Genomic DNA, 16,338 nt, shown 5'->3' with positions numbered 1-16,338 from the left:
GAACAGGTGGGAATTTCTATGTGAAAGATTTCAGGAATATTACCCTCCAGATTTTTTTAGGGAGGCCTAGATTCATATAGAGTTGAACAATGGATGGGCATGATCAGTTCCATCCTCGACAGTATGGGAATGGTAGGTCATGATAGGGTGATCTGTGTTATATATGTATTGCGGGAAGATGCCCAGACGTGGTGGAAGTGGTATCCCAAACACGAGATACAGCTACAATGGACTGGAAAGATTTTAGGCAGTTGTTTAATGAGAGATATTATTGTGATGCAGTTAAGACTACAAAGACAAATGAATTCCTGAACCTGGTTCAAGGAAATACAACGATAATAGAGTATGTTAACAAATTCGAAGGGTTGGCTAAGTTTTCTTTTGATATGGTACCCATGGATGTGGCTCGGAAGGAGCGATTTATCTAGGGATTGAATCCCAGAATAGCTCAGGGCGTTAGAATCGCCCTAGTATATGAGATCTCTACCTATGCTCATGTGGTAGGGAGGGACCTTGTTGTTGAGGGCACAATAAATGAGATTTTGATGGAAAGTGCCAGAGAACGCGAAGCTCAGGCAGTGATACCTCTGTTTATTGGATCAAGCAGGGGCAGAGGTCCTAGTTATCAGGAAAGAAAAGCTATCCATGTATTTGGTACCTCTGGACTGGAAAAGGGGTTCTGAAGTGCTCAGATAGGTCATCAGGCCGAGGACGAGGATTGGAAACTATACCCGAAATGCACTCGGTGTAAGAGACGCCATCTGGGGGAATGTCAAGCAATGGCATGTTTCTTATGTGGGATGGTTGGGAACCTCAAGAGGGATTGCCCAGGGCTAAGGAAGGATGAACCAAAGAGGGCGGATAGCTCGACTCCGGCTCGAGTGTTTGCTCTGACGCATTAGAGTCAGAGACTGAGACTGAGGCTGGGACCTCAGTGGTGGCAGGTCAGCTTCCTAGTTCTGATTCTTGTATTATGTTGATTGGCTCTGGTGCCATGTTGTTCTTTTTTTTTTGTTGCATTTAGTAGTGGCACAGACTTGGTATGTGGATTACGTGGTTATGATGTGATGAGAATTTGGTACCCTATTGGTAATTTTAAGAGATGGGTTAGACTATAGTGGGAAAAGACTCATCAGTTGACTTGATAGAGTTGGTTATGATTGCTTTGATATGATTCCGGATATGGATTGGTTAGCCAAGTATGGAGCAATGATAGTTTGCAAGGAAAAGATGGTAACTCTTGGGCTTGAGGGTGAAAAACCCTTGTATTTGTTGGCACTGTGCATGGATCCCGTATACTTATGACATCTGTACTTAAAGCTAGAGACCTAGTGCTGGAGGGATGCATAGGATTCTTAGCTAGTGTGGTGGATACCACTCAGGTCATGCCAGTGGGACCAGGACATACTAGATTAGCCTGTGAGTTTTTGGATGTGTTTCCAGACGATCTGCCAGGGTTACCTCAACAAAAAGAGATAGATTTGTGATTATGTTGGTGCCAGGGACTGAATCAGTGTCTAGGGAATGACATTGAACGGCTTCAGCAGAGTTGTAGGAACTAAAGGTTCGGTTATTGAGTAAGACGATATTCTCCAAGATGGATCTTCGATCTGGTTATTACCAGTTGAGGATCAGAGAGAAGGATAAGCAGAAGACTGCTTTTTGTATCGGATTTGAGCGTTATGAGTTTTTAGTCATGTAACGACCTACTTCCTTAGAGTCGTTACTAAGTGAGTTTTAAAGATGCAATTAACTCGCTAATCGAGGTTTTAGGTTAAAAGTGCAGCTAAACTGTAAGAAAAGTCATATAATTTGAAAATGTATTCATTCACTAAAATTATAAAGCGTTATACATTTGGGATCCCAAAATTAATGTTTAGAAATATTTACAACTCAAAATACAATTTAAGTCGACTAAACGACAAAACTTTGATTAATACATAATGTCTCCCAAAAATACCCCTAGCCGTGGCAGCCAGGCAGGCCAAACATGTACACGTCGCTTCACGCTCTCCATACTCATGGTTGGTCGACCTTTCCCTTGCCCTTACCTACACCATAGAGCACCCGTGAGCCGAAGCCCGACAAGAAAACTCAACACAAATAATCAACATATACATATCCAGCAACCAGCATATAACAAAGCCGCCAACAGACTAAACATATAGCGGCCATGCCATCCCAGGTGCTTTACCAGGCCCTGGGTTCGTGGTCTATATCATGAGGATGACTCATGCATCCGAGAGGGGTCTCACCCTGGCGACTTGCACTCTGCATGCTTAACGTCGTTCCCGACCCTTTGCCGTTTCCGGCCTTCACCGTTCATTCACAGATAAGCATACACAACATAATATCAATAACTACTTAAACACATACCAGACATAAACAATAGGGCTACACCATGCAATTCAATCACATAGGGTCGTGCCCTGCAATACAAATTATAGGGCCACGCCCTGCTCTATGAGTACAACAGTTTTCTTACCTGTGTCCCGAGCTTCTTGAGCACTGAAATCGCGAGCACAGTCCTCTAACCCGAGCCTTGCTGAAAACCTAGTCACAACACACAAGTAACACTCTCATTACTAACCAATTCATAATTGTACCCCGGAACCAATCCTGTGCTCTCGGGACCTCCCGTTTCCCCATACAAGGTAGCGAAAGCGCCCCCCGAGCCCCCTGAGCCAAAACCCTAACAACAAAAAATCCCATATCCTGAAAATGGCCTAGCGCCGCAGCACAACCCTATAGGAGCCGCGACGCCCAGCAGGGCTCCCCTGTCCTAATTCAACCCAGCGTCGCAGCACGGAAGAACAGGGCCGCGATGCTCATACGCGAACCCTAGAAAACTGGTTTTTTCCCAACATTTTTCCCGAGCCAAAACTCATCCAAAACACCACCAAGGTACACCTAAGTCCCAAATCGACCTAAAACTTCAAATAAACGGTATAGCAACTCAAAAATACCAGCAACAAACTCAAACACTCAACCAAACTCAAAAATCACCTAGTGGTTTAAAACTTCACCAAACTTAAACCACCCTTCACAAAACTTAAACCACACCAGAATATATACTTAAAAAATGCATGGAATTCTTACCTTAAGTAGGAATTCGATCCTGAGATGCTTTCAAATCCAGTTCCAAGCTCAAACCCACAAACTCCTAAGCTTAACTTTGCCAAAACTTCACCCCAATAATCCACAAGGCAAAACACAATTCATTTCTCAAACCACAACACTTCTTGGCTGAGTTCAACAAAATAACAGCTTAAAATACTTACCTCAAACGTGTAGAACAACCTTTAGCTTCCTTGGCTGAAATCCTTGGCTTGATTCCTCACTTTGATCCTACAAATTCAGAGGTCCTTCCTTTGGTTTTTGGTTTTCTCTAGAGCTTCCAAAGAGCCCAAATGTAATGCCAAGGTGAGAGTAACGTGTGGGACTTTTCTCAGCCAAATTATATCTATTACTAAAGCCAAATGACACATTTGCCCTCCCCTCTAACTTAGACTCTAACTAACCTCAAGGGAAGCCTAGACTTTTCCTTATCCTCTTGCAATAATGCCACATTCCCACTTAGTTTCTCACCTATAACAATTATCCTCAAGAGTTACTTATAGTTACCCAAGTTACCAAAGTGCCACTAACTACTAATTATTCCCGCTTGTGACTATCTAGCTAAACTGCTCCCTAGGACTGTCTCGGATCGTGCATCACAGATATATCACCACTCACACGAGGTGTCAACCACAATTTACAAAAATATTGCATTTATGCCCTCAGCGGGCTAAAATTACAAATATGCCCCTAGCAACCAAACGGGGCCCACATGCATATTTAATTCACCTAAACATGCATTTCTAACCACATACTTATCAAATTCACATATTAACATAATAAATCAATTATTGCCCTCTGGGCACGCTAATCAAGACCCTAAGCCTTATTAGCAAATTTGGGACGCCACAAGTCATGTATTTTGATTTGACTAATGCCCCAGTTATTTTTATGGATTAGATGAACATGGTATTCAAATATTATCTAGATTGGTTTGTGATCATCCTTATCTATGATATTGTGGTATACTCTCAGTTAGAGATTGGCCAAGGCCAAGGAACACCTCTAAGGTCAGAAGTTCCCTTTGATTGGCAGGGTATTACATGTGTTTTGTGGAAGAGTTCTCAAGGATTATTACCTCATTAACAGAAAAGGTGATTGCCTATGCATCATGTTAGTTGAAAGATATAACCAGAACTAGAGTAGAGTTACTGGTGGTGTAACGTCCTGGATAACCTAAGACCGTTACACTTTGTAGTTAAAATAGTCCAGAACTTACTAATCAAGTCATTTTATGAAAAGTGTGATCCTAAGGTCAACAATTGGATTAGGGTTAAAATATTTTGATCATGAACGGTTAATTTTTCATTAAAATAGATGTTTGGAACATGGGATCCCAAAAACAGGGTTTAAGTGTTAATTTACAAACTCTCAAAAGTTATATACAATCAGTGGCCACTCTAATGGCAAAATACAATTTTTTAGGCTTCTATCCCTGTACTTTCCCTCGACCGTGGTGGACGAGCAGCTGACAATGTACACCTCACCCCCAGAGCTCTCCAACTCATGATTGATCCAACTTACCCTTGCCTTTACCTGCACCATGTAGCACCCGTGAGCCAAGGCCCAACAAGAAAACCAAAACAACGATCACATATAACAATAAGAATGTTCAATAAAGCTTATCTCATATAAACATAAAACAGATTATAGATATTCAATTAATCAATGAAAATCACATAATCTCAAGTAACCAGGGTTGGCACCCTTAGGCTGAGCCCCCTGTTAATCTAGCTGGCCCCGACTCGCTTAGGTTGGGCCGCACTTAGTACGTGTATCATTAGCCCCGACTCCCTTAGGTCGATCTTCCTTGTATGACAGATCAATCTTACAAACACATAATACAAGCAATCAATATTTGGGAATCTCAGTCCCGTTCACAACCACACAGGGTGCAGTTTTCTTACCTTGAATTCCAAGTGGAGATAATAGAGTGGTCTCGAGCACGATCCTCAATCCTGAGCCTTAGCGATAAACCTAGTCACAGTGGCCAATGGGAAATCGTCAACTTATAATCCAAATAAATACTTAGGAGATAAAAACTAACCTTCGGAACCTCAATTTCTACTAAACTGGGAAGTATAAATTGTCCCGAGCACCTAGGTTCGAGCCCCCGAGCCTTACCAAACCTAGAAACCAACCTAAGGCAAAAATCCCTAGGCGGGCCACAACCTGGACCCAAGGGTCGCGACTTGCCCCCAAGTCAGAGGCTATACCCCCAAGCCTCAAGGGGAGGCAGGCCGCGACTTGCTCCCCAAGGTCGCAGAGCGCCCCCAAAAAAAGTGCAGACCCAGGGCCTGATGGGCACACGTGTCGCGGCGCCCCTGAGCTGGGTCGCGACGCGCCCCCTTCAAACCTATAAATTATGGGTTTTCTTCTCACTTTTCCCAGCTAATTTTCTCAAAAACCACACCTAATAAACCTCCCAATCAGACCAAATTCAACTATGAGTTTAAGACCTTAATCACATAATTTAATCATAAAATTCCTAACAATTATACTAAAATCAATACTCCAATTTAGTGGAAATCATCACCCAAATCATAACCAACCAAGCACCTATAATTCTATCTAAATCCAACCAGAAACTCAAAGACGAAGACCTAGAATTTTACCTTAATCACAATTTGAATTCTCCAGCAATCCTCTGGTACAATCCAGCTTAAATCCTTCAGCAGCTTAAACCTCTCCTTTTCCTTCAATTTCCTTCAATGAATCCCAGCTTAAGGCCTAAGTTTCTGCCCTTTTGCTTCCTTAGCTTCAAGGCACAATAAGAGAGAGTGAGAGAGAGGGAGTACGTGAGAGAGATGAGAGAGTGAGGACTAAAGTTTTTACTTCTTTCTCCTTTAGTCCTAAGTGATTACTAAATAAATCCCTTGTAAATAAAAGACCACTATGTCCCTCCTTGTTAAACTTAGCCCTTTAATTGCTGTAAAGGTAAAATAGTCATTTTCCCTCAGTTCTCACTAATGCCTCAAATGTTCCTATTATCAACCAATCAACCTCGTCATGTCCAATTAATTACCAAACATTTATTCAACATCTAATAGTTCCCAAAATATTCCCTAAATTCCCAGAAAAATACCCCCTGGCTCCCCCCCGAGCCAAGTATGAAACCCCGCTGTGACTATTTCGCTAATCCGCTCACTAGGACCGTCTCGAGTCATATACTGCAAGTATATCCACATAATAATGTGGTCTCAAAAATTTATCACAAATAATCACATGTATGCCCTCAACGAGCCAAAATTACAAATATGCCCTTAGAAGCTAGAGAGGGCCCACATGCATATCTATTACTCATAAACATGCATATAATATATCCATATAATCATATTAATCATGCATGCCACATAATCATGTATTTAACCATTTATTCATACATATACCAATTATGCCCTCCCGGCATGCTAATCAAGGCCCTTAAGCCTTATTAGTGAATTTTGGGTCGGTACAGGTGGGCCAGTTGGCCAACATTATGTTTGAATTTACGCTTTTGGAGAGGATCAAAGGAAAACAGTTGAGTGACCCACATATGGGAAAGATAGAGGGGATGTCTTAGCTGGAATAGCTAAGGACTATGCAGTGTCAGACATGAGTTTATTGAGGTATAAGGATCGGACTTGGGATCCGATGGACACTGGGATTATACGGGAGATTCTGGATGAATCTCATACTACCCCTTATTCTCTTCATCCAGGAACTATGAAGATGTACCAGGATCTGAAAACTTTATATTTGTGGCCTGGGATAAAGAAGGACGTAACTGAGTATGTGGAAAAGTGATTGACTTGTTAGCAGGTCAAGGCAGAGTATCAGAAACTAGTAAGGCTATTACAGCCTTTGAGTATCCCAAAGTGGAAGTGGGAGGACATCATGATGAATTTCGTGGTGGGATTGCCCAGAATAGTGGGCCAGTGTGATTCAGTTCGGGTTATTGTGGACTGGTATTTGAAGTCAGCTTGCTTTTATCAGTGAGGACAAACAATACAGTTGACCAGTATGCAGATCTTTGTGAGAGAGAGATAGTACGCCTTCTTGGGACTTTAAGGTCTATCTTATTATGTAACGACCCAAATTCGCTAATAAGGCTTAAGGGCCTTGATTAGCCTGCCTGGAGGGCATAATGGAGATTATATGTGATTTTAATGATTTAGATGTATGATTATGATTTAAAGCATGTTATATGATTACTTGAGTACTTGAGATGCATGACTACGTGTGTGTGTATGCATATAGGCCCAGATTAGGGTAGAAGGGCATAATCGTAATTTTGGCCATTATGGGCATAACTGCTTTGATATATGTGATAATTGTTGAGACCACATTATTATGTGGATATATCTGCGATCTGTGACTCGAGACGATCCTAGTGAGCAAAGTAGCGGAAAAGTCATAGCGGGGATTTATACCCGGCTCGGGGTGAGCTCAGGGGTGTAAATGGGAAGTTAGTGGATAAGCTGGAGATTATTATGACATTGAGGAATGCTATTGGTGATTAGTAAGGTATCGGGAACTAAGCAGGAAATAATAGAGACACTCGAGGAAGTAGCGGGAATTGGGTAAAATGACTAAAATGCCCTTAAGTGGACTAAAGGGATTAAAGTTAATTGGGAGGGCATAAAAGTCATTTGACTCTTAAGGATGGGTATTACTGAGGTTTTAAGTTAGTGGCATTTATAGAATATCAAGGAAGTCTGAAAAAGAAGGGAAAAGAAAGAGGGAAAACAGAGAGAGTTTCTCTAAGTCGGTTTACACCTTCCTTCACCTGTTTCTTGAGAATTTCTGGAGTAAAGCTTAGAGGAGAGCTGGGATAACTAAACATCAAGGATCTTGACCTAAGACTAAGGAATTGACAGAGGTTTACCAGGGTTTCACCAACACTTGAGGTAAGGTTCTAGAGTTCATCCATTTCTGTTTCTGGTTTTTAAGTTGTGGTGCTTGAGTTGAATTGAATGGAACTTTGGGGAATTCAGGCTTAAGGCTGAGGAGTAGCAAGCCAAGGGAGCCTAGGGATAGCTTGTGGGCGAAATTCTATCAAAGGTATGAATTCTAAGCTCTAATTCTGATGTTTAGCTGGTCTATGTTGGGTTTTGGAGTTTGGAGGTGGCTATGGTGAATTTTGAGTTTGTGATTGCATGTGCTTGGATTTTAGATGTTTAGGGTGTTTGGGATGAGTGGAGTGTGGTCATGAGGTTGTTTTTAAGTTTGGGTAAGAGTTAGAAGAGGTTTGGTTGAGGTTGGCTCGAGAAAATCGCATAAGGGAAATTTTGGGTGTTGGGCTGTCTGTGACTAGCGCTACAGTGCTAGCCTTTGGGCACTGTAGCGCTAGGCCATTTTGCTGGAAGGGTTTTGGTTTCTGTCTGTAGCGCTATAGCGCCCTCCCAAGAGCGCTGTAGCGCTACCCTGCCTTCTGAAGGGGATTTTAGGGTAATTTGCAAAGGTTTTTGACCTAAGGTTTGGGGTTTGGTTCCACCACCTTGTTTGGTGGAACTAGGACATCCCGGGGGCTCGGGATTGGCCCCGGGGCTAGGTTTTGAACTTAAGGGTTGATGTTGACTTTGGCCATGATTGTGTTTAGGTGAGCGCTAGGGCTCGAGTGGGATCGTGCTCAAGGTGTCGAGGGATTAAAGCTATTGAATTGAAAGGTAAGAAAACTGTACCCGAATGTATGGTTGTGAATGGGACTAAGTGCTCCCGAAAGTTGTATTGTGTCATCGTTGGTATTATGCCAAGGGACACGTATAAGCGGTCTAAGAGTACCGTTCATGATTTTAGCGCACGGAGCGCGAATTGGTCATTGGGCGCTGGAAATAATAGGATAACAGAGGGAGCTGCCTGTGAGCGCTAGCCCTGGTTATCGTCTGTGCATTATGTATTTGAGATGAGATGCTTAGTATATGAAATACTTGATTGATGATATACTTGAGTTTATGAGATGCTATATGTGTAATTGATTTGTTGCTAGTTGTTCATGCTCTGTTGTTGCTGTGTTTTCTTGCTGGGCCTTGGCTCACGGGTGCTTCGTGGTGCAGGTAAGGGCAAGGGCAAGCTGGACCAGGCCTGAGGTGGAGAGCTCCGTGGTGAAATGTACATAGCCAGTCGTTCGATCACCAGAGGTCGATGAGTGTGTCAGGACAGAGTTTACCTAACAGCTCGTTTTTGCCTTAGTATGGCCAGTCAATGTATTTAAACGTTGTAACTTTTGTAAATGGCTTTTAAACGGTCAATTTTGGGATCCCATGTACATAAACAATGTTTAGTAATGAAAACGTACTTTTGAGACCAAAACACTTTTAACCCTAGTTCCTCTACTATTTCAGTAACACGCTTTTACTTTAATGACTTGATTAGCAAGTCTGGCACTTTATAAACACACAGTGTAACGGTCTTGGCTATCCAGGGCATTACATATTAGATGGGGACCCTGTTTTTACTTCCAAGTTTTGGGGAAGATTACAGAAGGCGATGAGTATACAAATGAAGTACAGTACAACTTATCATCCTCAGACTGATGGTAAATCAGAGAGGATTATCTAGATATTAGAGGACATGCTGAGAACATGTATATTGGACTTTGAAGGGTCTTGGAATGAATATTTGCCTCTAATAGAATCTTCCTATAATGATAGCTATCAGTTGATTATTGGAGTGACACCTTATGAGATGTTGTATGGTATGAAGTGTAGATCGCTTTCACTAGGATGAGATGGGTGAGAGGAAATATTTGGGTCCAGAGGTAGTTCAGAGGACCATTGAGGCTATTGAAAATATTAGAGCTCGGATGCTCACTTCTCAAAATAGATAGAAAAGTTATGTTGATTTGAAATGCAGGAACGTGGAGTTCCTAGTAGAAGACTATGTCTTCCTTAGAGTCTCGCCGTGGAAAGGGGTGAGGAGATTTGGGAAAAAGTGCAAGTTGAGCCCTAGATTTCTAGGACCATTTGAGATCCTGGAGAGGATCAGTCAAGTGGCCTATAGATTAACCTTATCATCGGCACTGTCGGCCGTATAGAATGTATTTCATATTTCCATATTGAGGAAATATGTATTAGAAGAGACTCATGTGTTGAGTTATGAGGATATGGGGCTTCAGGTTGATCTCTCTTATGAAGAACAGTCAGTCCAAATATGAGACTGAAAGGATAAGGTTCTGAGGAACAAAACTATACCTTTGGTTAAGGTATTATACAAAAACATTAAGGTCGAGGGAGCAACCTAGGAATTGGGATTAGATATGTGGGATCTATATCCCGAGTTGTTCAGGTAAAATTTCAAGGACGAAATTCATGTGAGGAGGGGATAGTTATAACATCTCAAATTACCTAATAAGGCTTAGGGCCTTGATTAGGGGACCAGGATGGAAAATTATGGAAATTATGTGAGTTATATTATAATATAACTTGAAATGCATATTTAGGTGTATTAAATATGCATGTGGGCCCATTTCTGATTAAAAGGGAAATTTTTGTAATTTGCCAGTTATGGGTATATTTGGCATATATGTGATATATGTGTGGGACCAATCATTATGTGGATATATTTGAGTTATCTGGCACGAGACAATCCTAGGGAGCAAGCTAGTGGGAAAGTCACAACGGGGATTAATACTTGACTCGGAGTGAGTCAAGGGGTATATTGGGTATTTAGTACATTACTGGGTTATTGGGTAATGGGAATAAATATTTGAGGATATATTTAGAGTTAGTGAGATCAGGAGGGAATTCTGGGGATTTTGACTATTTTACCCTCGGGGGTGTTTTTGGGACCCCAAGCCTTGGATTTTACTTGAGGTTACTTAAGCTCGAAGTAACCCATCAGAAGAAAAAAAAAACGTTCAGTTCTCTCTCTCTCTCTCTCTCTCTCTCTCTCTCTCTCTCTCTCTCTCTCTCGTTCTCTTTTTGGCATTTGTTAGCCTTTTTGAAGGAAACTCGGGTTTTAGGGCTCAGATTCAAGCAAGGTTAGAGTCATAACGATTCTAAAGAAGATTAGAAGCTTGATAGTCAGAGGATTTAGCTAGGAAACGACTTAATCAGATGTAATCCAAGCTTTAAGTTCTGAGTTTTGAGTTTCTTAAGTTTGATTGGATTTTTGTGTTTTGATGAGTTTTTGATTGAATTGTAACTTGGGTTTTGATGGTTTGGGGCTACTTAGTTGTTTGGTAATTTTGTTTATCGGATTTGGCTATGTTTGGATAGGTTTATGGAGGATTTGGCAAGGAAAAAATAGAGGAAAATCTGGGTTTTCATGTCGAGTCGTATCCCTGTTCTTGGGGCGCTGCAGCTCAAATCGGTCAAAGAAGAAGCAGGTGCCAATGGGCTATTGGCGTCGCGGCGCCTACTAGGGCACGTCGTGGCGCTAGTGCAAGTAGAGAAGAGGCTTGGGCCTCTGACCTGAGCGGGCTGCAACTCAAATGTTTGGGGGCCACGACACTTAAGGGATTTTTGGCCTTGGGGAGGTTTTGAATGTGGGAACTCCAACCTAAGAGCTTGAGATTGATCCTACTACCCGATTTAGTAGGATTCGACGTCTCGGAGGCTAGGACGAAAGCCTGTGTTTACTTGTTATTGATGGGATTCTATATTATGGTTGTGACTAGGTTATCGCTAGGGGCTCAGAACCGAGATCGTGCTCGAGGGTCGTTCATTGATAACATGTACTTGGACCAAAGGTAAGAAAACTGCACCCAGTATGTGATACATGTGATTATGGCTTGGCCCGGATTGTTGAACAGGAACATGAAAAGAGCATGAACACCTAAGTATGTGCATGATTATGATTATGCTTGGGATTGTTGATTAAGCATGTTGAATGATTTGTATCTGGATATTTGATATACGATGAATGCCTGTTAGCATTATGTAATTGAGAAAAGCATTGACTTATTAGTCAAGGACGGCAATAGCACGTTCAGTGCTGGTCGTTATGGTTATGTCTAAACAAGAGCGCACTATACGCTTGACCGACCTATTGGTCATGGAAAACTCAACGCCAGGTACGATGGGCCAACTCCAAGGCTGGTTATACAGAGGACAGGGCAATGGGCCCTGGGGTGACTTTTTAGTCTCATATCCTAGGGTTGGGCCCCAGCATTAACTTATTAGTCAAGGACGGCCTAAGCACATTGAGTGTTAGTCGTAAAGCATTGACTTATTAGTCAAGGATGACCTTAGCACATTGAGTGCTAGTCATAAAGCATTGAATTATTCATCAAGGACGGCCTTAGCACATTGAATGCTGGTCGTAAAGCATTGACTCATTAGTCAATGATGGAAATAGCGCGCTAAGTGCTGGTCGATAGTGCATCAGACGCTTGACTGACCTATTGGTCGTGAAAAAAACTAGAGCGCCAGTTACGTTGAGCCAGCTCCAAGGTTAGTTATACAGAGGACAGGGCAAAGGGCCCCAGGGTGACTCATTAGTCCCATATCCTAGAGCGATGAGCCAGTATGATTTATTAATCATGTGTTTGGACCCTGAGCCCCAGTATGATTCCATAATCATGTATTTTGGGAGCTAAGCCCTGCTATGATGCATTGATCATTTATCTTGGGCTATAGGCCCATATGACGTTGTAGTCATTTATATTGACGATATGCATGCATGAGTAGGGTTATTACTGCTAGGCATGCTTATTATGATTTGGATATATGTTATTAATTGCTTATGAGCATGTTTAAACTTTCTTGCCGAGCCTTAGCTCACGGGTGCTACATGGTGCATGTAAAGGGAAAAGAAAGTTAGACCATACTTAAGTTGGAGAGCTTAGGTGATGATGTGTACATATGCAACTGCTCGACCACCACGACCAATGGTTTAAAGAGGAACTAGGGTCAAACCCTATTTTGCCGCTTAGGTCGGCAGTTGTAACTTTTTCATTACAGTTAACCTTTTAAATGTATTTTGGGATCCCGTGTATGAAGTAAACATTTTTATGAAACTATGGTACCTTTGACCAAAAATTTTAACCCTCAACCTTTAATTACGTTTAGTTGCACGATTATGGCCAAATGACTCATTTAGCAAGTTTAACACTATTTAAAATACACAATGTAATGGTCCCTGAGTAGTAGGGCGTTGCACTATTGACGCGAGATTTTTCCAACGACAATAGTTAGAAAAGATTAAGAAGGAAACGACATAGGAAGGTTTTTATGTTGTTCAATTGTTAATGAAGCATAGTCTACAAGTAAGTTGTATTGAGGAATAACTTGCAAAAGCTCAAGTTATTTTGGGGTTTACAAATGGGCAAAGTTTCAACTTATGTTCCAAATGTTCCCTTAGATAAAAATGACCCTCACTACTCTATTATAGGCGGTCATGGGAGTGTATTAATAGTAAATTACATGATTAGGCCCTAATCCTAATCAAGTGGGATTAGGCCTTGTTACAATGCAATTTGCACTACCTTTACACGTAAGAACCCTTAGCTAAGTAAGGAAATTGCCCAAGGATGATTTACTGCTAGATGTTGCCTTTAAAAAGTATTGAGTGATTTTGCATCACCTAAGGAATGATTAAAAAAAGTACTGGAAACCCTTCCACCCAGGCATGGTTTGGGCTGAAAGTAAAAAATATTGTTGGACCAGCATGTCAGTGGTAGGTGCACATGCACACTGTATTGTCGGTCTGGTCACGGGTTCCACATTTACAAAACATGAATTCTTATCTCCTGGATCCAAACAAGTAGCTCCCGAGGATTTTCTCAGGAGAGACAAAGTGTGAATGGCTTCTAAAAATCCATGCGGGTGTGAAGAGCTTCTCGGGGGTCAGATCTCTCGAATAGCACGATGAGCGCCACGTGTCATGAGATACTTGCCCTAACCAAATTGGTGATGAGTCCTTTACTTCATAAAAATGAGTGTAGCAAACCCAAAACTATCTTTCAAAAGCACGATCAACCAAGGCCAATCTCTTTAATTTCTTGATTGCTTCCATGCATCTTGTGCTAACCAATTATATTCTTTTTTTTCTTCCATAGATGCCATTGAAAATTCTCATGTTCTTGTCTTTATAATTATTATTTGTTTATTTTTATAATTTTGGCTTTGCCCTTTTCATTTATTTTGTTTTTCTTAAATTAGGATTCATTAGGCACTAATTTCCTTAGTCATTGAGAAGTCCTCCATATATATATATATATATATGAGTGTACTTTTAATGGTTACTACCCATGGATGGTTATTTTAATATTAACAATTGGATTAAGATCAATGATCCATATTTATAATTGTTAATTAATATTTCTAAAAATAAATTTTGATTTTTTCAAATTTTTGGAAGGGATACCTGATGAAAAATGTGTATTTATTATGAAAATATAATATTGTAAAATTTTTATTTTTCAAATGCGTGTCAATTTCTAAATATAACTAATGTTTCTCATCGGTTGGAAACACAATTAATTATGGCAAAAAAATTTAATTCAAAATTAATGTAGAAAAAAATATATTTACCCATTGGTGACTTGCTATACCAAATCACCATATTGCCACATCATCGTAATTATTAGTACACATCTATAAATAATAGTCATTAAGAAGTCTTATATATATATGAATTATACTGAAACCAAAGAAACTTATGTACATCTTTCTCTATTATTTTTCTCGTATAAATTTTAAATTTTGAAGCATAAAATAAAAAAATAAATAAAAAAGGAAATGTAAAAATAAAAAATACATCATCTTAAAGATGTGAATAGGAAAAGAAAAAAGATTGATTTTTTTTTAAAAAAAAAGGAACAAAATATTGAAATAATTTTATTTTTATAAATGAGGTATATATGTATTTGTGGGTGGGAATATCATCACCCTATTTATATACATATATATTAATTTTATTGAAAGGAATGCCCTTTGAATATTATTAAAAAATGACAATGTGGTCCCTTGTTCTTTTAGCAATTATGTCACTTGGTTTAATGTCACAAGCCATTGACTAGTAATAATAAAATTTAGCAATTTTATTGCTTTTTGATTTGGTATACTTGCTAATTGGTGATAAGTTTGAAAATTTCATGGTTTTTTTTAAATGTAATAAAATCTCTATTATGATTGAAAACTAATATAGATAGGTGGAAGGATTTTTTTCATCCAAATAAACTCATTTTCCAGTCTAATGACATACTAAGGTAGTACATGGACCGTTGACAACATTAACGAATTAGAGTCCTATTTAGAATAGTTAATGTTAGTTGCTATTGGACATGAGGGTTAAGTTATAAGCTTTTAATGAAATTCAGTTGAGAGCAACAAGAACCTCTAAAGGTAGCAAAGATGTTGTAAGAATTTTACCTATGTGAAACTAGATGGGATGTAGCCTCTCAAGAGAATGTGAGTTTTCTCTCTAGATGGTTTATTAATGAATAAGCACAAAGCCATAAAGTTGTTAGTGCGCAAAGTGGGAACGCATGAGTGATCAAGTAGAGGTGTATGAGATATTACCGATTTTATCACTAGGAATGTTTGGTTCAATCTTTAAAAAATACTAAGCATATTTCATTAAAGTTTTGTAGTATTTTCACTAAGATAAAGTTCAAAAAGAAAGGTGCCTTATTTTATGCACTAATATTGTTCGGACTAGAGAAGGAGGATGTATTTAACCAAGTGGGAGAAATGTTTTGATTTGTTGAATACATAGTGAAATTGGTCAAACACAAATAGAAGCAAAAACCATTACAATTTCACCAAAGTCAACATGAGCAGGTTGACTTTTGTTGTAGGCATTATCTTTTTAGGTCCAAAGTGTTTCTTTGGAGTATATAAGTGTACCCAAAAACTTTGGAGGTGTTTTGAGTCAATGTACAGGGTGGAAAGTTAGTAGCAGTAGTGTTGCATTGTTTATTGAGAGGGACGATGCATTGCTTGCTTATTGAAAACCCGAACAAGTGATGCATCACTTGCTTATTGAAAGGCCAAAGACGTGATGCATCGCTTGCTTATTGAAAGCCCAAACAGGTGATGCATCGCTTGGATAAGGGCGACGCATCACCTACATGCAAGTGACTCATCGCGTGGGTTGTCGTATGAAGTCGTGCTATTACGTGTTTTTGGCTCCAAAAATTATTTCAAAATTCTATAATCTCATTGGTTAACACTAATGACGGTTCCTACACTATTTAAGGGGTTCATATGAGATTTTGATCAATTGATCACTCTCCACTCTCTCCATCTCTAAAACCCACACACACTCTCTCTAACTCATCAAGATTACTAGTTT

The sequence above is a fragment of the Humulus lupulus genome, chromosome 6 (genome assembly GCF_963169125.1).
Source record: "Humulus lupulus chromosome 6, drHumLupu1.1, whole genome shotgun sequence".
NCBI classification, from domain to species: domain Eukaryota; kingdom Viridiplantae; phylum Streptophyta; class Magnoliopsida; order Rosales; family Cannabaceae; genus Humulus; species Humulus lupulus.
This window is presented reverse-complemented; position numbering follows the sequence as displayed.